This window comes from Elephantulus edwardii, unplaced genomic scaffold (assembly GCF_000299155.1).
Source record: "Elephantulus edwardii isolate Elephantulus edwardi_28Jun2011 unplaced genomic scaffold, EleEdw1.0 scaffold00015, whole genome shotgun sequence".
Classification (NCBI taxonomy): domain Eukaryota; kingdom Metazoa; phylum Chordata; class Mammalia; order Macroscelidea; family Macroscelididae; genus Elephantulus; species Elephantulus edwardii.
The window spans coordinates 14,923,909-14,946,666 of NW_006399765.1; positions in this window are offsets into that span (position 1 = coordinate 14,923,909).

Below are 22,758 nucleotides of genomic sequence, written 5' to 3' on the forward strand. Positions count from 1 at the left end.
AAACGATGAAAGTTATACAATTGTTCAGGTGTTTCATTCATAGGGTTGCTATGAGTTGTCTACGACTTGATGACACTTAAAAACAACAACAGTCTTACTCCTTAATAGTGGGACTTTGGGTCCACATGGCATCTCTATATCTAAACTTTAAAAAAAATATTGTGTTGTTAATGAAAATTTACAGAAAGGTTGGGTTTTCACTAATGTATTCTTTATATCTAACTTTTATCCTTAAGGAGTGAATTCTTTTTTTAAAAAAAAAATTTCTACTGTTGTTCATGTAAAGCTCATAGTATGTGTCTCATAGTATCCTTCATTCACATTGTTTCATAAACCATTCCCATCCATTACATCTTGTAAAACCTATATTTAACTTTTTAAGGAAGCAACATACAAGTTTTCCATGGTGATTTCTCTATAAACGAATGCCTAGTTTTGCCAGTGCCATTTGTTGAAGAAACTTTCTCTTTCACATTTAATGGAAGGTAACCCTTTATCAGAGACAAGCATCCAAGGGTGGATAGATTCTCAGTCTTGTTTGACTGGTCTTTGCGTCTGTCCTTGTGCCTGTACCTGGTTGTTTTTATATCTATGTCTGTATAGACTTTGAGATCAGGAGATGTGAGCTCTCATATTTTGTTGTTGTTCTTTAGCAGTGCTTGGTTTAACTGATTCCTCTTCCCTTTCCCTACAAAGCTGATGAATTTGTCCACGTCTTTAAAGAACTCTGATGGACCTGAATCAGGATTACGTTACATCTGTAGATTGCTTTTTCCAAAGTTAAGTCGTCTTGTCTGTAAAGATGGTGTATTCTTTCATTTTTCTGTAGGGCCCTTTTGGTGTTTTACAGCAGTATTTTATGGTTTTCTTTGTAACCATTTTTTGTATCCCTTCTTTACGACCTGTTGCAGAGTCATCACCTCCATGAGAAGTGCCAACGTGAGCACGGCGGAGACCTGAGACAGATGTTTCATATCCCCTCTAATGGGCCTCCCTTATTTTAAAGGTGCAACTTCCTGGGTGGGTAAAACACAACAAGGTTTTTGTCAAGGGACCCGCCTGAGCATCTCCATTGCCAGCAAACCCACCTGAGAGTCTTTGCTGCAAACGTGCCTCTTTGTCATTTCATGCCTTCCTTGGAGCCCTGACTTTGCTGCCAGAAATGATCGAGTAAGTCTCTTTCTGCTGAGCCAGATAGCTGGGAAGATGACCCCACTGACAGTCAATTACTGTACAAATTCAAAAATAATTCGGCAGTAATTCAGCAGTTCAGGGACAAGAATTCCGTGTGGCTGCAAGACGTTCTCTGACTGTGGGGAGGTTTGGCGGAAGAGGGCTTGGTCTTTGACAGGTAAAGCCAAGTATTTTGTTCTGGAGACAAATACTTGCCTCTAACAATTGGCACGATTTGTGGGGTAACCCTGCAGGCTCCAGGCTGGGGGCCCCAGGTTCCCTGTTCTTAAATGCTTTCTCTTGGATTTCATATGGAAAGGGAGAGAAACTTAATAGTCCGTTCCTTTATTAACCTGTGATAATTTGCTGCATTTCCAGAACAAAATAAGCAGAGAGCTCTTCCTGAGTTAATGCTGATGATTCGCTTCTCCAGGACAAAATAGGTAACAATTATGCAAGGTATGAAGTCAGTCTTACACACCACACAGAGCTGACCACGCATGGCCGTTCCTTTTCCTGGAGATCAGTGAAGGTCTGTACCAGGCAGTAATCTGTTCTGTACCTCCAGGATATTAGGGCAGTGAGAGATGGTTTGCAGGAGTCTTGGGTTCTAGTTCCAGCCCTGTCATTTTCTAGCCTTGTAACCTTGGAGAAGCTGTAAAAGTTAAAGTCACTGTGCTGGTACAACATACCTATGGCTAATTCTGTCTGCATCAGCTTTGCTTGGCTAACCAAACAACTTCTTGGTATTTGCAAGTCTAGCGCATTTAACTTCTTTTGAGGAGCCAACTTCAATATCCAGAAGGTCTGAATATCAGACATACAGTGGGACTGACTTACCCATATACTCACTGGATGTTGATTATGTTTGTGACTATGTCTCTAGATTCACTGTTCTACAAGTACATGCATTCCCTTCTTGTTCACTTCAGGAAGGCAGTCTTTTGTGAGAACTCCTAAAGAATTTCTAAGAAGTTACTTTATTCTCATTGCTGTGCTGTACTTTGTACTGCATATGCCCAGAGTCTCACAGTGTCTGCAATGGGACCATCTTTTATCTTCTGGCCTTGACCTGTCTCTTCCCAGAGGTTTTGACTCATACTTTGCCCATCTCTTCATGTCACCACCTCAGCCAAAAGAATGACCTCTGTTAGAGTGACCTGAACAAGTATAGCTCGAGAGTAGGGAGTTTGGTCTAAAGCTTCTTTCGGCTATCAAGCTCCAGCCTCTGCTTGGCTTTGTGCGCCATGATTCTAAATAGAGTGCCTAGTACTATACTAGGGGGCTCTGGCAGGCAGCCTAGTGGCAAGAAGCTGCACTGCAGTCCCAAAGGCAGGTGGTTTGAGGCCACCAGCTGCTCCACAGGGGAAAGGCAAATAGTCACCTGTGTGATTAACGGCTTCTATAAACCTGCTGGAGAGTCAGCTATGGGTCGGTTCTGACTCGGCAGTACACAACAGCAACAGTACTATGCTTGGCATAGTAGCCCCTTAGTGAGTAATAGCCTTAGTTCTACAAGCCAGGCCCAGTTGGAGGAGGTACTGTAGATACTAGGATTTAGATAGCATGGGAAGTGGAAGGACTCCTGAGAACACACGGCAGCCACGAGATTGGAGCAGCTACGGAGGAGGGGAAGGGAGCTCCGGTGGCTCAGTGGTAAGGAATTGTGCTGCCAGCCTAAAGGCACACGGCTCGAACCCACCAGCTGCTACATGTGAGAAAGATGGACACTCAGCTTCCATGCAGTTTACTGCCTCTGAAAACCCTCTGGAGGGTCAGCTCTGAGTAGGTTCTGACTCAGTGATAAACAGCAATGGCAACGTGGAGGAGGGGAGGACTGTTAGCTCCAACTTGCCAAATTTTCAGTAAAGGCAGCAGGTGGAGCAGTTGACAAAGATCTGTCTCTATGTGCAGACTATTTTTCCGGAAAGCATTAAGATTTAAAAATTTTAGTTCATACTGGAGCAACATTCAAGTGTAAGGCCAAGTTCACCTAGAGATTGTCTTCATAGAATAAGTGATATTGGGTTACTCCCTCCCATGTGGTTATGGCCTCTGAAAACCCACTGGAGGGCCAGTGATGTGTTGGTTCTGACTTGATGACACACACCAACAACACTTGGCATGAATAATTTTTGAGGTTTGTTTCTATTTTATTTCTTGAACTCCAGGGAAGGAAAAAATCTTGAACATCCTGTTTCACTCAATCCCTCCCCAATTCTGTTAATCTTCAGTACCAGAACATCTCCAGGACCAGGCCAGGACTCCCAGAGGCACTGACTGCCAAGGTCAGTGCTGACTTGGAAGGCCAGGGGACTTTTTCAGAAGGAACTGAGGCAGGAAGAGCAAAGAGAGAATGTGTAGATTAGACATGAAGGAAGCAAAGCCTATAGCTGGGGAACTGTGACCTGAATCTCATGTGCAAATGACTGAGTGTTGGCAAATTTGAGAGCAGGTCAGTGTGTGCGATGCAGAGTGGGCAAGTGCAGGTGGTTTAAGACCAGGAGCAAAGGGAGCAGGTTGTTTTTGAAAACTCTTTTCATGTAGAACAGATCATTCAGGAAGCTGGACTTTATGAGGAGAAATGTGGCATCAAGATTGGCGGAAGACATATCAACAACCTGAGTCATGCAGATAACACAGTCAGGACCTGAAGTGTTTGCTGCAGAAGGTCAGGGACTATAGTCTTCAGTATTAATTGAAGCTCAACATCAAGAAGATTCTCATCATCATAGATGGAGAAGATATTGTTAACATTTTCAGCTTGTTCAGTTCCACAGTCAACATTCTTGGCACTAGCAGTCAGGAAATCAATAAATGAATTGCATTAGGAAAATCTGCTGTCAGGAACCTCTAGACCCTAGAACTCCTCTAGAGTGCTAAAGAGCAATGAAGTTCATCTAGAGACTAAGGTGTGCCTGATCCAGGCCCTGGTCTTAGCAATTACTTGCTACACAACAGAGAGCAGGAAAATGACTAAGAATGACAAGAAGAATTGATGCCTTTGAATTGTGGTGCTAAAGAAGAATATTGAACACGTCATGGATTGCCAAGAAAAGAAATAGATTTAACCTGGAGAGGGTTAAACCAAGTTTCTCCTTGGAGGCCAAGACTTTGAAGCTCTAGCTGACATGCTTTGGGCATGTTGGTAGGAAGGATCAGTACTTGGAGAAGAACATCATACTTGGAAGGATGGAGGGACAGCACAATCTCCTGGAGGAGATTGACAATATAACTGGGGTAATGGGATATGTGTGTCAGAGACAGTGAGATTAGCTCAGGATAGGACAGGGTCCAGAGCTATTGTGCATAGGGTCACTGTGAGTGTCCGGTGACTTGCTGGAACATGGCAACAACCAACAACTCTGTGGGCAGGAGTCTGGTTAGCCTTAATTGTTAGTGGGTTATGATTATAGTCATATAGAGGTGGACAATTACTGTTAAGTTGATCTGACTCATGGTGATCTTATATATAAGAGAATGAAACATTGCTCAATTCTATTGTTGTTGTTAAGTGCTGTTGAGTCGTACATGACTCATAGCGACCCTATGAATGAAAGACCTGAACACTTGCATAACTTTGTTTCTCCAAGTTCATAGGGTTTCTGAAGGCAAGCTGTTTCGAAAATGCATGCCACTCCTGCTTCCAAGCTTGTTTTAATCGGGGAGCTCCACCAAACATTGTCCACCGTGAATAACCTTCATCGCGTTTGACACATTAGTGTTACAGTGTTAAGCATCACAGCAACCATGAGTTATCTCTGTACAGCAAATGGACAGACCAGTGCTATACCACTTAGAAAAATGTTTGACCCAAAACAATTAAAACCAGGCCTGAGAGCCGCAGATTAAAATCACCCACTTTTGGCTTGGTAGCATCACTTTCTGTCCACTAGGCCAACTGAGCTATCTCTATGTTGTTGTTGTTAAGTGCTGTCGAGTCATAGATGACTCATAGCGACCCTATGAATGAAAGACCTAAGCTATCCTATTTTGTTCCACTATTTTGTTTCCAATGATCTCTTGACCATCTCCACGTGAATACCTCAGAACTGCTTCGATCTTGCATCCCAGTGGAATTCGTTATTCACTTCCTCATGTTTTCTGCTCTAGAAATGGCATTCCCATTCACCTCTTCACATAGAGTAAGAAATTTCCCCTTTCCTATCCCTTCTAATCTCTGACTGAGTCTGTCTTCCCTTCTCTTTATCCCTTGGAACCCATCTCCTGCCCTCGCTGCTTATTGCCTTTATGTCAGCCCAATTCTAATGTTTCTTCCCTAGACACATCCACAGATTCCAAGATCCTTCTCCTTCTGCTCTGTGCCCTTCAACTTCACCTTTGACATGGCCATCCCAAGATCTTTTGGTACATAAACCTAATGCATGTCTTCTCACGCTAGAATGAATCCTTTTTGCCCTCAGATAAAGCATGCCTCAAGATCCTCCATGAGCTGCTGACATACCTAGCCCCATCTCTCCCCACTTTCTCTCAAATGATGAACATAGTCAACATAGATAATTTATTGAGCACTTACTTGTGTTGAATCCTATGCTAAGAACTTTATGTGCATCGTCTCACTGGTTCGAAGAACAACTCTAGTTGTGTGTCTGTCTCTGCTTTGACTGCTGTTCACCTGGTACCATGTACCATGAACTTATTCCTCTTCAACTGTGAGTTTTCTCAATAGTTCACGTGAATTGGAAGGAAATATATTAGCTATATGGACTTTGTTGGATTTATTGACTTTGAATCCCATTGACTTCCATGTAGAAACTGGATGATCTTGTGCATGTTATTTACTGTTGTTGTTTCTGTTTCCTCATCAACAAAATGAGATAAACCATAATACCTGCCTTCAAATAGATCCCACTAACCAGGGTTATTGTGAGGATGGAATAAGAAATATCTGTTGGCAGGCACCAACAAAAAGTACCCAACAAATGCCAACATGAGATTCCACGTGATCTTTGTCCTTGAACTTCTTTTTGGAAGCTTCCTATACCACCCAGGTTCCTGATTCACTGTTCATTTTTCTAGTTTATCCTTTCCCTTTGTAGACTTTGCACAATCCTCTCAGGCTGAGAATAGTCTCCTCCCCATTGATCTTTCAGTGTCCTGTGCTTACCCTCAATATAGCATTTTTCTCAGAGAGAACAAATGTGTCTGGTGGCTTAGTCAGTAGGGAGTTATGCTGGTAACTCAAAGACCATACCTCTCTGGTGGTTCAAACACAGCAGGGGCTTCTTGGGAGAAAGATGGGCAGCCTCCTCCCATGTGATATACAACCTCTGAAACCCAATGGAGGTTCAGCTGTGAATCGATCTTGCATTGATGTCAATGAATTGAATTGAATCTGTCTCTGTGATGTTGGCAAGATGAGTTGTTTTGGGAAAATCTGCTGTCAGGGATGTCTTCAGAGTGCTAAGGAGCAACAGTGTCAGTCTAGAGACTAAGGGGCACCTGATCCAAGTTACAGTCTTCCCAATTGCTTGCAACACACCTGAGAGCTGGACAGTGAATAAGGGTAACAGGAGAAGAATTGATGCCTTTGATTGTGATGCTGGAGAAGAGTATTGAACGTACCATGAACTGTCAAGATGAGTCCTCAAGAGTGTTAAACCAGGTTGTTCTTTGGAGGCAAGGATTTTGAAACTCCATATCATATCCGGGGTCCAGCCTCAATATCTGCAAGAGGAGGGACGAGGATTGAATGAAGACTCAGAGATGACGAATAGCAAGTTTAATATCTTGGAAAAGGTTTATATATCTCTTAGGAACATGCCTGCAGGGGTAATTGCATTATCTCTTATGTTGACTGGTAGATCAAACATTCCCAGACCTTAACACAAAACAAGGACATCTTCCGGAATATCCTAAAATATGTTTTGAAAAACAAAAAGGTATCACATTCCTAGAATTCTGAGACCTTTGGTCACTCCCTATTCATTAACATACTGCTTCTTAGAGTTGTTTACTGTAAAACGGATGGTCAAGCCAAGATGGGTGGTCCTGCTGTTTTTACAATGCATCGCTAATCCTGCTTTGCAGGTTAGCCAGGTCCTGACAATATCACATACATTGAGCATGCTGCTAGGAGGGAACAGTCCTTGGAGGACATTATGCTTGGAAGGGTAGAGGGTCAGTACAGGAAAGAAGGTCCCTGGGTGAAATGGATTGATGCAGTAATGGTGGCAATGGGGCCAGGTGCACCAGAGACAGCGAGATTGACTTAGGATAGGGCAGAGTTCCAAGCTATTGTTAACAGGGTTGTTATGAATCATAGTCAACTTGATGGTACATAACATCAACAACAACCTGTTTGAGTCCTTTGAAAGGAGGATGTCGGTCCTTGGCTATTTGTATTCATTTCCTAGGACTGCTGTAACAAAGTACTACAAACTGGGTGACTTGGAAATTGTTTCACACTTCTGGAGGTTAGAAGGGCAAAAGTAGAAGGTGAGCTGTGTTGATGCCCTCAGAGCGCTCTGGGAAGGAGGACCTGCTCCCTACCTGTCTTCTAGCTCTGGTGATGGTTGGTAACCTTTGCCATTCCTTGATTTGTAGAGGTACAACTCCAGTCTCTGCCTCTGCCTTCACAAAGCTGTCTTCCCACTGTGTCTCTTATCCAATTTATAAAGACACTAGCCATGTAGTATTAGGACCCACCCTACTCTAGTAATACTGAAGGTTAAAACATCTTCAAAGATCTTCTTTCCAATCAAGTTCATGTTCATTGGTATCAGGTGTCAGAACTTTGATGTATCGGTGTCTGTTGCGTGGGGTGGGAGCAGGGGGCACAGTTCAATCCATAACATCATCTGTGTATCACAGGCTGAGCAGAGAGATGGCCCTTGATGAGTGCTTGCTAACGGACAGAAGGAATGAACAAGTACCTGCTAAGAGCTGGTGTGGAGGAGGAACACTCCAGTGCCCTACAACCTGACATTCAACAGAACTCAGAAGGCCTGTCACACCTTTGAACTCCTGACAATTTTAATGGAGATTTGAAGCTGTCTTATCCTGGGTCCCCTTCCCCCTAGTACTAGAAAGAACTACATTTGCATACCACAGCCATGATCAAGTTGAAAGAATAGCAGAGATGAAAGGAGCCAAAAGCCAGGTCTCTTGGGCAATTTCCTTAGTAATGCAGGAACAGAATTATCCAAGGAGTGATTGACAAATTAGAAGCACTTTGCACCTAATTTTAATGCATTTGGCTCCTTGAGAGGAGGAATATGTTAAACTTAAAATTATTCACCTTGCGGTAGCTTCTGTCTTTCAAATCAAAATCAATCTTCACGTGGGGCACTAAATCTTAAGGAAACAAATTGCTTTCTCTGGTACATTGCACTCTTTAAATGGCTTTATTTGGAGGGCCAGCTGAGAAAGTTAATTTCAACGGCACAGCTGGCTGGCGATTGTGGAGTGGCCACTCTCGCATGGAACTGGAGAGAGTGTGGTCCAGTGCCCATTAGCCGCCCTTGGATGAAAGGAATGGTCAATGTAATTGGCACATGTGCTGGACCATGGGGTGTAAATGAAAATGGAGTTTCAAGTTCCAAGGATGGAAATGGAAGATTGGTCTTTGGGATATATCCTTTCTCCCCCTTTCTCTTTCAGTGGTTCCCAAATGTGACAGTTTTCATACCGTAGGGTTATGTTACCCCTATTATCATCCACCATGGAAACCCACTTTTAGGAAGGGACCCCATGAACTCATACACATGGAGGTGATCATAACTGATAGCAGCTTAAAGAATAGTTATACTCCAAATGATTGGGGTTTGTTTGTGTGTGTTGTTTTGTTTTAACTTCAAAAGAACGTAACACTAAAGGAGTTAATCTCTAATTATGTTCCTTTAGAGAGTGGCTAGAAATAGTGAGTAGAGACTTGGTGTTAGTCTGTCTGTTCTAGATGCATTACTTTAAAAAAGTTATTATTTGTGTGTGTGTGTGTGTGTGTGTGTGTGTTTATGATCAAATCCAATTTGACTGGTACAGGTGGAGATTGTCCCTCCTTCTCCAGCAGAGCATCTGGTGGATTCGAACCTCCTGTTTCTGGGATTGCAGTGCAGCTTCTTGCCACTAGGCGACCAGAGCTCCTGAAGCATTACGTTTTGGAGCTGGAGGGAAATACAAGTTTTTGTAGTTTCCCTTCCCCACAGAATCCAAGAATCCTATTACAGGATACTCTGATAACTCATCTTCCTTTGCCTGAATGGCTCTAGTGATGAGAACTCGCTATATTACAAGGGCAGCTCATCCTATTGTTGATAGATGTAATTTTTAAGAAAAAATTTAACTTATTTTGAACTAAAATTGGTTTTTCTGATACTGCCACTAGCCTCAGTCTGCTAGATCAAACGTCTTCCAAATGACAGTCTTTCAGATGTTTGATAACTTCTGTGTCCCTCACTTCAGCTTGTGAGTCTTCTCCTTTCTTGGTTAACCATACCCTTATTCTTACCCTTTCACAACGCAAGTTCTGGTTCTCTGTGGGTCTTGGCTCATTTATTTTATCTTTTTTTTTTAAGGGGAGGCACATTATAGTTCGTTCTTGTCCTTTTAAAAATTAATTTAATGCATTTTCTAAGATTGAACGTGCTTCATATGGTTGTGTGCCATTGAGTTGGAACCAACTCATAGCTGACCCTCCAGTGGGGTTTTCAGAGGCAGATACACATAAGAGGAGACTGTCTGTCTGTCTAACCTCATGCCTTCAGAATTGTAGCATAGCTTCTGACCACGGCGCCCCCAGAGCTCTAAGGACAGTTATTTCTCATCTATGAAGATTTACAGGCCACGGTTTTTGCAATCACTTGTTATGCATCAGAGAGTTGGACAATGACTAGGGAGGATAGAAGGACAATTGATGCCTTTGAGCTGTGGTGCTGGAGAAGAGTATTGAATGTACTATGGACTGCCAAGAAAACAAACAGATTCATCGTAGAGAGGGTTAAACCAGGCTGCTCCTTGGAGGCAAGGATTCTGGGGCTTCGCCTGACATACTTTGGACATGTTGAAAGGAGAGACAGGTCTTTAGAGAGGGACATCATGCTGGGTAGAGTGGAGGGACGGCGCAGGAGGGGAAGACCGTCTATGAGGTGGATTGATTCAGTGACTGGGGTACTCGGGATGGGTGTGTTGGAGGCAATGCGATTGGCACAGGATAGAGCAGGGTTTAGGGCTGTTGTACATAGGGTCGCTATGAGTCGCAAATGACTCGACGGCACATAACAACAACAGTGAAGATTTGAAGCTAAGCTGCTCTTTTGGGAGCTATTCATACAGCTTTTCGTGATCTCTCAGGCAAGGCTTGTCCTCGACTCTGTTCAGTTTGATCCAGTCTCTTCCAGACTGCCATCCTGTGTGTCGGCTATTCCTCTCAGCAACTTGCCATTCTCACATTTGATGCATTTTTCCCTGCCACTCTCTCTGATGGGATATGAAAGGCCATTAAGGGTAATTTACGCAGTAGCAAGATGTGATAGCAGTGGCGGTTAAAAAAAAAAACACAACAACAAACCCAACAAAACACCACACCAAAAATCAAAGACTCACTAGTTTTCTTATTTTAAAAATTGTATCCATTTATTTAAAAAAAATAAACATAAAGAAAATAGCAATTACCTATTAAAAAAGTAATTTTTATATATGTCCTTCCATGCATCCAGTAATGTCCATATTATATATTGTCTCATTTTCTCTTATTATGAATGCTTTATCTTCTTAGCAAGCAATTTTCTTCTAGAATACTACCCTCAATACTTCCATTTTATGGACATATTTTAATTTAATTAATTCCTATTATTGAGAATTTAGTTCATTTTCTGATTTTCCCTCTTGCAAACTGTGCTTTATATTTGTGCATACATACGTCCATGATAAATCCCCAGAAATGAGATTGTTGAGGGCAATGGGTAGGCAAAATTTTGATACTTGTTGCCTAATTGCACTTCAGGAAGATAAGGCCTCTTGAAAAGTTCTAATTTATAGCTCTGAAAGCAGAGTGTGGAAGGTTTTGCTTTAGCAGAGCTCTTGCCAGCACGGGCAGCATTTGTGGTTGCTGCTGTTAGGCACTGTGGTATCAACCAAGACTCAAAGCCCCGCTGTCAACAACAGATATGCACCTGGCCCTATCGCGTGCCATCTTCACAATCTCCGTCCTGCTCAATTCCATGCTTGTAGTTGCTGCGCCGATCCTTCTTGCTGGTGCTATTCCTCTCTTTCACTGACCCTTTCCCTTTTCCAGCCTGATGTCCTGCTCCGAGAACTGGCCCCTCCTAACAACATGGCCAAAGTATAGGAACCAGTTTTCCCATCTTTGTCTCTAAGGAACACTTTGATTGTATGTCTTCCAACATAGACTTGTTCTTTTTGTTTGTGTTTTGCTTCGTAGCATCCCATGGTCTCGTCAATACTGTTTAGCTTTCTGTTGTAACATATTCAAAGAGAAAAACAAATACTGCTGTTGTCATTAGGTGCCATCTAGTCGGTTCCAACCCCCAGCAACTCTATGTACAACACAGTCAAACCCTGCTGGGTCCTCCACCATCTATTCTGCATAGTCGCTGCTGCACTTAAGCCTGTTTTATAGCCTCTGTGCCCATCCATGTCCTTGAGGGTCTCTTTCCCTGATCCGCTGTTTTTGATGGATATATTACACTGGGAAAATTTGCTGCCAAGAACTTCTTCAAAGTGCTAAAGAGCAAGGATTTAACTTACAAGACTGAGGTGCACCAGACCCATGTCATGGTACTTTTCAGCTGCTTCATATGCACGTGTCAGTTAGACAATGATTAAGGAAGACTGACAGAGCTAATCTTTCTTGGAGGAAGTGCAGTCAGAGTGCTTTTTAGAAGCAAGGCTAGTGAGATGCTCTCTTAGGTACTTTGGGGCATGTTATTAGGAGGGGTCAGTCCCTGGAGAAGGACGCCAGGCCTGGAAAGGTAGAGACAAGGATTGATGTTGTTGTTGGATGCTGTCAAGTCAAGTACGACTCATCACCACCCTGTGAACAACAGACCTGACCCTGAACCCTGTCCTATCCGGTGCCAAATTAGAAACCCCAAATTTGTTAAGGTGACACTGATGAAAGTAATGGAAGGAATACAAAACTAAAAGCCTACTGTTAAATTCTTGCTTTATTGTACATTTTTCTTTTACTTTGCTGTTATAAATCACTATTATTTTAGGCATGAATAAAGGCTAGTATTTCTTGAAAAGAAAAAAACAAAAAAAAAAAACCACCCAAACAAAACAGAACCAAACTAAATAAAGCCTGTGTGTTCTTCAGAAACTGACAGGAGAAGATTTCTGTTCTCATTCAAGCCACAAGGTGTAGTTCTTATCTTGGGGCCTTTGAAGAGTCTTCTTATGTAACTTTTCCTCATTGCGGTTAAGTTGGTTCTGTCATCGCTAATCTGCCAGTGAGTCAGAGCTGTAAGTCACACGGGAGGGGGCCGCCCATCTCCCTCTTCTGGCCAGCTGGTGGATTTGAACTGCCAGAGAAGCATGAGCTTTGGGTTAGCAGTGCAATCTCTGTGGACCTCACTACTGGCGCTCCCTCCCTATCTATAGCACACTAAACTATCTGTCCCATTTTACTGAAACCGGTACCAGCTTCTGGCTAGATTGGTATAGAATTAATTCAGGTAGTTTGCGGATTCTTTGGACACAGCATCGTCAAGTAGGTCCTCCAAAAGGGAGTTTGATTTTTCATTATTTTCTCAAGAGATGCAGAAAACACTGATTCCCACTAAATATAGTTGAGCTGCTCTCTCAAAGAATGACTATCAGGCAATCAAACAGCTGCTAACTGCCAAAGCAACTGATGCTTCTAAAGTTCCAAAGTGCCTTGCTCAAATGCAAATCATTTCCTCACGCATATACAAACCGATATAATTCCATGGGAAAACAAATCTTTATTTTAGCCACAAAACTCAGAAGACATTTCTAATTTGTTGTCCATCTGACCATACAGGCTTTGTGTAAGCAGCTGGGATTGCAGTTGGCTGCTTGTAACTGACGACTGGTTTAAGCAAACGGAGGTTCACTCTTTCTTTTTCGTGTAACAAGAACTCTGGGGCTGGTACAGCTGCTTAAAGAAGCAGTGAAGGCTCCAAGAACCTTCTGACTTTCTGATCTACCAACTTTGTCATTAGTCTTTATCCTCTTGGCTATGTTGTTGTTGTGTATCAGAGAGTCAGGACCAACTCATAGTGGACCCTCCAGTGAGTTTTGAGAGGCATTAAACTACACGTGAGGAGACTACCCTACCCATCTACCTCCTGAGGAGCAGCTGGTGGATTTGAGCAAGGTGCCTTTGGGTTGGCAGTATAAATCCCTAACAATAAGCCACCAGAGATGTCAAAAAGATGAGAAAGCCACCTAATGTAAATGCTCAAAGAGGCGATGATGTTTCAAATGTCAGATACTAAAGCTAAAGCTTTATGCCGGCCAAGTCTTTCCATTGTATCAGCAAAAGAAAAATCTGCTTCCATCTGTTACTTCTGATGGAGTCTATGACGTGGCTACCCACTAGCTTCAAGTGAATCTGCAAGCAGACTTTAAAATCACGGTTATTAATATGGTTAATAGAGAAGACGAGGTTGAAAAGGTATTAGTCTTGTTTGTTGTTGTTATGTGCCGTCGAGTCATTTGCGACTCATAGCGACCCTATGCACAACAGCCTTAAACCCTGCTCTATCCTGCACCAACCGCACTGCGTCTGACACACCCATCCCGATTACCCCAGTCACCGAATCAATCCATCTCATAGAGGGTCTTCCCCTCCTGTGCCGTCCCTCCACCCTCCCAAGCATGATGTCCCTCTCCAAGGACCCATCCCTCCTGGCAACATGTCCAAAGTATGTCAGACGAAGCCCCAGAATCCTTGCCTCCAAGGAGTTGCTTGGTTTAATCCTCTCCAAGATAAATCTGTTTGTTTTCCTGGCAGTCCATGGTACATTCAGTACTCTTCTCCAGCACCACAGCTCAAAGGCATCAACACTCCTTCTGTCCTCCCTAGTCATTGTCCAACTCTCTGATGCATAACAAGCAATTGCAAAGACCAGGGCCTGTATCAGGTGCACCTTAGTCTCCAGAGAGACACTGTTGCTCCTGAGTACTTTAGAGAGGTCCCTAACAGCAGACTTTCCCATCGCGATACGCTTTTTTATTTCCTGACTGCTGGTGCCAAGAGTTAATAGAGAAGATGAGGTTGGAAAGGTATTGGTCTTAGGACTTGAAAATACTGAGTTTTAACTTCATTGCCGCTGCTTGCAGGCTCTTCATACGAGGACAGGGCACTTGCCGTCTTTGGCCTCAGTCACATCATCTGTGGAGTGATGGGGTTGGAGGAAATGGATCTCTGAGGACATGTGCTGGGGGTGGTTCATGCCGATTCGCAAGAGCAGTGGGTTGTATGCCTCTCTTTCCAGCCCTGTGTCCTATGGTGTCATTTTGGTCACCTGAAATTTGCCTTGGTGGGAATATTTACAGCATGGAAATAGACAAACATTGCAAATCAGGACTTTAATGACCAACTCTTTTTTAAAATATTATCTTCATTATGATTAGTATTATTCTTAATTTTAATGAAAATTTACAGAGATTTTGGATTTCTATTCATTCATTGTTATACTTTTCTCCCTGCCCACCCCTCCCCTCCAGTTCATTCTTCTCTTTGAAAAGTAAAAGGCAAATTCTTTCTTTGTTATACAATCCCTCCCTCCAAGTCCACTCCACTATGCAGCCTTCATTCTGGACTCCTGTCATGACGATAATACCTAATCATATATCCCTTTTAAACAGTTCTCTCTCTTATTTGTTTCAATGGACCAACTCTTTTCTAAGCAAGTTGTTAAACATTAGGTCTCTCTGAAAGAATTTCTATGATGCTTGATGGTGCTGTAAGCTAAGTATTGGATGGTTAACCAAAGGTTTGGCAGTTCAACCCCCCCAACCTCTGTGTGGGAGAAAGTTGGGGGCCATGTGTTCCAGGAAAGATTTACAATCTTAGAAAGCCGGTGGGTGGTTCTATTCTGAGTCAGAACCAACTTGACAGCAGTGGACATTTGAATTTAAAGGTCTTCCAGTATTAACACTCTCTGATCTATCATTTAAAATCTATAAATTAGAGTTTCAAAGGGCGGTAAGACTTTCCCACAGCAGGTCTTTAACCCAGTGTTCCCTTTTCCATTCTTCCTCCGTGCATGTCCCTCATGCCACTTCCTGCTCGATTACCTGCAATGATTCTTCCTATTTTGCTTACATTCTCAATTCTTTCTTTCATGAACCACTTTGTGAAGTTTAGAATTAAATACATTTACTCTGATTGTGGACAAAGCTCTTGTGAAACAAACCCTACTCCTTGCTTTCTGTATTACACCTGATACTGATTTTTACTTAAATATTTTTAATAATTTTAAGTACATTTTATCATCAAGAACTACTTTTTTTTGTATTATTTTTATGTGTACCGTCAAATCAGATCTGACTGGTACAGGAGGAGATTGCCCCCTCCTTCTCCAGCAGAGCATCTGGTGGATTTGAACCGCGTCCCTCTGGGATTGTAGTGCAGCGTCTTGCCACTAGGCCACCAGAGCTCCCTAAGAACTACTTTTAAGGACGCTTTTGTTTGGTGCTACAGCCTATAGTGACACTCTGAAGAACTGATCTGGACCCTGCCCTATCTGATGTCATTATTATGACCTCTATCATGATTATACTTAGTGTGTCAGTTCATCTCGTTGAAATGTTGAGTTTTTCTCTCATTCGATAACACTCTACCTGTCCCAGCATTCTATCTTTTTCCAGGTACAGGTCCCTCCTGACAACATGTCCAAAGTTTGTGAGATGGAGTTTCACTATCTTTACCTCGTAGGAGCACTCTGGTTGATTTTCCTCAGAGACAGACTTGTTTGCTCTTCAGGTAGCCCATGGGATATTCAGCACTGTTCTCTAACACCACGATTCAAAGGCATTTCCCTGTTCTTGCCTCTAAGAAGCACCCTGGTTGTGATCCCTCCAAGATAGGTATATTTGTTATTTTGGCAGTCTGTGGTCATTTTCTTGCTCTGGGTACCTCATCTTGGTGAAATCACGCAATATCTGTCCTTTTATGATTGACTTGTTTTGTCAACAGAGTTTTATGAAGGTGGTGGCTTGCATCAAGCCTTTCTGATTTCTCTTTATGGAAGACTAATATTCTGACAAAAGGCAGTAATGATGAAAACAAAACCAAAACAAAATATATTTGACTTATATTTGAATCCTCTTAGGATGAAGTTGTCAGAATGAAGCCCATTGGAAGTTAGAGACCGCCTTCATACACATGTATGACAGTAGGTATGCACATACAACCAGGGGTATATACGCACTTATTTTATAAAAGAATTATAGCGATATAATTTTTTCTTTTTTCTACTAGTTTATTTATAAAATTCAAATACAAATTTGAACAAATTCTTTCCATTTCCCTCCCCCTCCCCTCCACCCATCAAATTGTACAGCCCAATGATTAATCCCCCTTCCCACTGCACATCCACATCCCTCTTCTTCCAGCCTCTCCCACCCCTCCTGGATCCTTATACTCATTCTACAATAATAGTTTATAGCTGTATAATTATTTTAAAATAATTTTAGATTCACAGACCATGGTAAGAAATAATACAGATAGAGTTAATAAAACAAAAGTAACTTCTTGAAAAATCATAGTACATTATTACCACGAAGATACTGACATTGATATATCCTAGTGCATTTACAGAGATCTGGTGCAATGACAGTAGGGAGCTGGGTTGAAAACCCAAAGTATTCTCCTGAGGTTTGAACTCACGTATGCTTCCTGGAGGGAGCTCTGGTGGCTTAGTGGCAAGAAGCTTCACTGCAATCTCAAAGGCGCGTAGTTTGAATCCACCAGCCTCTCCGCAGGAGGAAGATGGGCAGTCTGCTCCTATGCAGTTTACTGCCTCTGAAAAATCTGCTGGAGGGTCAAGTGTGAATTGGTGCTGAGCTCAATGGCTTACAGCCACAATCTGCCACGTTATTTACACCCTCAGAAATCGATTGGCCAGTCAGCTATGAGTCAATTCTGACTGCGTGAAAGTAGTTGAGTAAGTGAATGAGTACATGTTTGGGGAGCTCTGATGACGTAGTCCATAATGAGTGTGCTGCTAGCCCCAGGTCATGCCTTTCCGACTGAATCCATTAGTCACTCCAGAAAGATGTCACCAAGGAGAAAGAGCTTCCTTATGTAAATATTTGCAACCTCAGAAACTTAAGGGAGTGTCACTGTAAGTTGGAACCAACTTCCAAGATATAGTTGTGGATGTGGAGGGGAGAAATGCACCTTCTACTACTACTAAGGTTAAAGAAAAAATAATTAGGCCCAGAGAAGATTTTGGTTGGGTCCTTGGGCCTGCACTGCAGCCCTCGAGCCTTCTATTGATCATGTTTAGAAAGAATGTTGTTCTAAGTGATGCAGCACTTGTCTGTTTGCTGTACTGTGATTATGTGGGGTTGCTGTAATACTGAAATCTTTGCCATTGGTAGGTCAAATTCCAAAAGGGTTTCCCATCATGGATGGGTTTTGGTGGAGCTCCCTGATTATGACAGAGTAGGAACCTGAATGGGCTGTCTACTTCCTAAATAAAAGGCTATTGAAAACCCTGTGAACACAAAACAAAGAGGATAGTTACAGTAGTGTAGTGGTAGAGCCCAGATTGGAAGTTGGTTAAAATGAGGAAAATAAAAAAGAAACATTGTTTAACAATTTGTACATGGAATGTCAATAGCTTGAATGCTGGAAAACTGGATATTGGTAAAAATGAAACGGAACGCATGAATATCAACATACCAGGCATTAGTGAGATTCAATGGACCAGCTATGGCCACTTTGAATCAGATAATCATGTAATATACTATGCAGGGAATGAAAAACAGAAGAAGAATGGTGTTGCATTCATAGTCAAAAAGTCAATTTCATGTTTTATCTTGAAATACAAATATCTGTACACATACTAGAAAGACTCATTAACATGACCATTATTCAAGTATATGCTCCTACATCTAGTGCCAAAGAGGAAGAAATTGAGAGTTTATTTTACCAAATTTTACAGTCTGAATTTGACTGAACATACAATCAGGATACATTAATGATGATTGGTGACTGGAATGCAAATGTAGCAAACAATGAAGAAGAAACAGTAGCTGGAAAATATGGGCTTGGTGATAGAAATGGGACTGGAAATGGAATTATTGAATTTTTGTATTTACAATGATTTATTCATTAAAATACTTTTTTAAAAAGACACAAAAGACACTTTATACATGACAAGGCTGCACAGTAATCAGATTGACTACATTTGTGGGTGAAATTATTGGACAAGCTCAATATCAGCAGTCAAAACTAGGCCAGGGGCAGACTGTGGGTCGGATCATCAGTTACTCATATGCAGTTTAAATTGAGGCTAAAGAAAATGAAAATATGCCCAAAGGAACCAAGATATGTTCTTGAATCAATTCCATGATCATTTTAAGAATAGGTTTGAGGCATTGAACACCAATGACAGGAGACCAGATGAGTTGTAGGATGATATCAAGGATTTTATCCATGAAGAAAGCAAAAGGTCATTACAAAACAGAGGAAAAATTAAAAAAAAACAAAATAGATGTCAGCATAGACGCTAAAGATTGCAATGGAACCTTGAGAAGCCAAATCTAAAGGAAAACATGTCTAAGTGAAAGAGCTGAACAGATAGTTTCAAAGGGCAGCTCCAGAGGACAAAGTATTATAATGGAATTGTACAGAGAGCTGGAATTGGAGAATAAAAAGGGAAGAACTCATTCTATAATTTCTCAAGCTGAAAGAACTGAAAAACAAATTAAGCCTCGTGTCACAATGTTGAAAGATTCTGTGGGCAATATATTGAATGACCCAGAAAGCATCAAAAGAAGGTTGAGGGAATACACAGAGTCACTGTACCTGAAAGAATTGATTGACACAGAAATTTCAGGAAGTACCGTATGAACAGGGGCCAATGGTAATAAAAGAGGAAGTGGAAGCTACACTAAAGGCATTGGTAAAAAAGACCCCAGGAATTGATGGGATACCATTTGACTTGTTTCCATTAACAGATGCAGCATTGGATTCACTTACCAGTCTACGCCAGGAAATCTGGAGGACACTGTCTGGCCATTGGATTGGAAGAGGTGCATATTTTTTCCTTTTCCCAAGAGGGATGATCCAACTAAATGTGGAAATTACTGACCAGTATAATTGATACCCCAAGCAAGCAAAAGACTGCTGAATATAATTAAAAAATGGCTGATACAGTACATAGATATGGAATTTCCAGAAGTTTAAGTAGGATTTAGAAGAGGCTGTGTCACCAGGGATATCATTACTGATATCAGATGGATCCTGGCTGAAAGTAAGGAGTACAAGAAGAAGGTCTATTTGTGCTTTATTGACTATGCAGAGGTGTTTCTGTGGATCATGACAAGTGTGGCTGACATTGAGAACAATGGGAATCCCAGAACATTTGATTGTGCTCATGAGGAACCTGTACCTGGATCAAGAGGCTGTGTGAATGGAGCAGGTGAGAACCGCATGGTTTGGAATTAAAAAGAGGGTGCGTCAAGGATGTATTCTATATCCATATCTGTCCAATCTATATGCTGAGCAAATTATCCAAGAAGCTGGACTCAGTGAAGAGAAATGTGGTGTCAGGATTGGAGAGAGACTAATCAATAACTTGCGTTATGCAGATGGCACAATCTTACTTGCTGAAAGTTAGGAGGATATGAAGCACTTGTTGCAGAAGGTCAAGGAATGCACCCCCTAAGTATGGATTGTGTCTCAATAAAAAAAACAAACAACACCAACCCTAAGATTCTTACTGCTGGACCAATAGGCAGTGTCATGATGGATGGAGAGAAGACTGAAATGGTCAACAGCTTTGTCTTGCTTGGATCCACAATTAACACCCTTGATACTAGCGGTCAGGAAATAAGAAGAGGCATTGCACTGGGATTATCCACAATTAGCAACCTTTACAGATTATTGAGGAGTAGTGAGGTCAGTTTGAGGACTAAGGTGCGTCAGATTCAGGCTATGGTCTTTCTGATTACTAGCCATGCATCTGAGACCTGGACAATGAATAAGGATGACAGAAAAAGAATTGATGCCTTTGAACTGTGATGTTGGAGAAGAACACTGAACATCCCATGGACAGCCAAGAATACAAAGATATATGTCTTGGATATGGTCTTTAGAGGCAAGAAGGATGAGACATCATCTCACATACTTTGGACATATTGCTGTTATTATTGTTATTAAGTGCCGTTGAGTCATAGACCACTCATAGCAACCCTGTGAATGAAAGTCCTGAACTCACATAACTTTCATTGTTTCTCTAAATTCATAGAGTTTCCGGAAGCAAGCAAGCTATTTCAGAAGTGGATGCCCTTCCTGCTTCCAAGCTTCTTTTCATTTGAGAGCTTGACCAAACACTGTCCACCATGGGCAACCATTATCACATATGACACACCAGTGTCACAGTGTTTACCATGACAGCAACCAGAGTTACCTCTGTACAGCAAATTGACAGACCAACAGCTTTACTACTTTGAAGAATGTTTGGCTTATAACAATTAAAATCGGGCCTGAGGGCCACAGGCCCTTGGACTCAATCGCCTTTTTAAATAGAAGGCCAAATCAATCAGCTCACACCCGTTTGGGAGCAAGAGACCACACCTAAGCCTCAACCAAAACAGAAAACACACTTTGTAGAATCCAACTGCTCCACTCATCTTTCTGAATTTTAAAGTAGCCCCAAACTGACAACCAACCTTGGGCATATTGCTAGGAGGTGCTATTCCTTGGAGAGGGACATGATGTTGGGAAGGGTGAAGGGTTGGTGAAGGAGAGGGAGACCTTCAACCAGGTGGATTGACAAGGTGACAGCTGCAGTGGGCTCTTGTGTGTCAGGAAGTATGAGAATGGCCCAGGACAGGACCAGGTTCAGATCTTTTGTTCACAGGGTCACTATGACTTGATGGCTCCTAACAACAACAACAACAACAACAAACAACATGAAGGGAAAGAGAAGGAGAATAAATATTTGAAGATTACCTATTTCGTGTCAAATATAGTACAAGGTGCTTTATTAATGTGACCTCATTTAGACCTCACTTCCCACTATGTAGGGTAGATATTGTCATATGCCTTTTAAGGCCTTGGGAAAAAATATTAAGCTTCCTCAGTATGATTTACTGCCTCTAAAAACCTGCTGGAGGATTAGTTATAAGTTGGCCCTGAATTGATGGCACACAACAACAAACAAGTAAGAACAGCAGAAAAAGTCTTCTCCACCAGATAGAAAGAGCTTGCATATAGATGTCCAATGCAACATTATTCATAGTGGCAGAAGGTGAAAATAACAGGGACATGAATTATAGTCATGTGGTGTCCTACTCAGTTATGAAGCCACTGAGATGCTTTTATTTCTGGCCTTGGTCTTCCCCCCCCCTTTATTTATTTGTTTGTTTGTGTGTGTGTGTGTGCGTACCATCAAATCAGATTTGACTGGTACAGGAGGAGATTGTTCCTCCTTCTCCAGCAAAACATCTGGTGGATTTGAACCGCCCACCTCTGGGATTGCAGTGCACCTTCTTGCCACTAGGCCACCAGAGCTCACCTGGCCTTGGTCTTTTAAAACATCTCACCTGATTGTAGCCACTGAGGTTTCATGAATGACTTTATTCATGCCATGGTGTCTGCACCGAACTGACTAGTGTCCACGTTCCATTAATTTAATCTTCAAGGGAACCCCGTGATATGGCTCTTATCTCACTGTTTTACAGATGACAAAGCCGAGCCATCAGGAGTGGAAGACCTTCTAGAAGATCTTACAGAAAATACGTGAGTAACATTCTTAGAATGGCTGTAATAAAAGGGACAGATAATAAGAAGTGTTGCTAAGAATGTGGAGAACTTCATACACTGCTGGTAAAAATGTAATATGATGTAACCATTTGGAAAATATTGACAGTTCTGCAAATAGGTAAATATAAAGTGTTCAGAAAACCTAAAATTCTACTCCTTTTTTTTTTAAATAAAAATAATTTTTTTAATAAAAGAAAGAAAGTCCCTCAACAAAATGGATTGACACAATGACTGTAGCAATGGCTCTAACATGTGAGAGATTATGACCATGGCACTGGAGAGCACCGAGTTCAGGTCCATGATTCATAGTGTTGCTATAAATTGTGATTAATTCAATGATACATAACACAAAAACAGTTGTTTCCCTCCACCCCCCAGTTCACTAAATCTATCAATGATCTTAGGACACCATTGAAACTATCCTTGCTTAAGACTCAATTGTCAAGCTCAAATACTATTTTCTTCCTTTGTATTTCCTAATTGCTCTGAAACATTTAACACTTAACTATAAATTTCCTAGTATTTCTTCTATTTTTAAATATATATTTTTGTAGACATTCATTAAATAAGTGAGGTGGTTATCCATAACTTCTTCTGTCCAAAATGTCTCCTTTTATCTTTTAAAAACT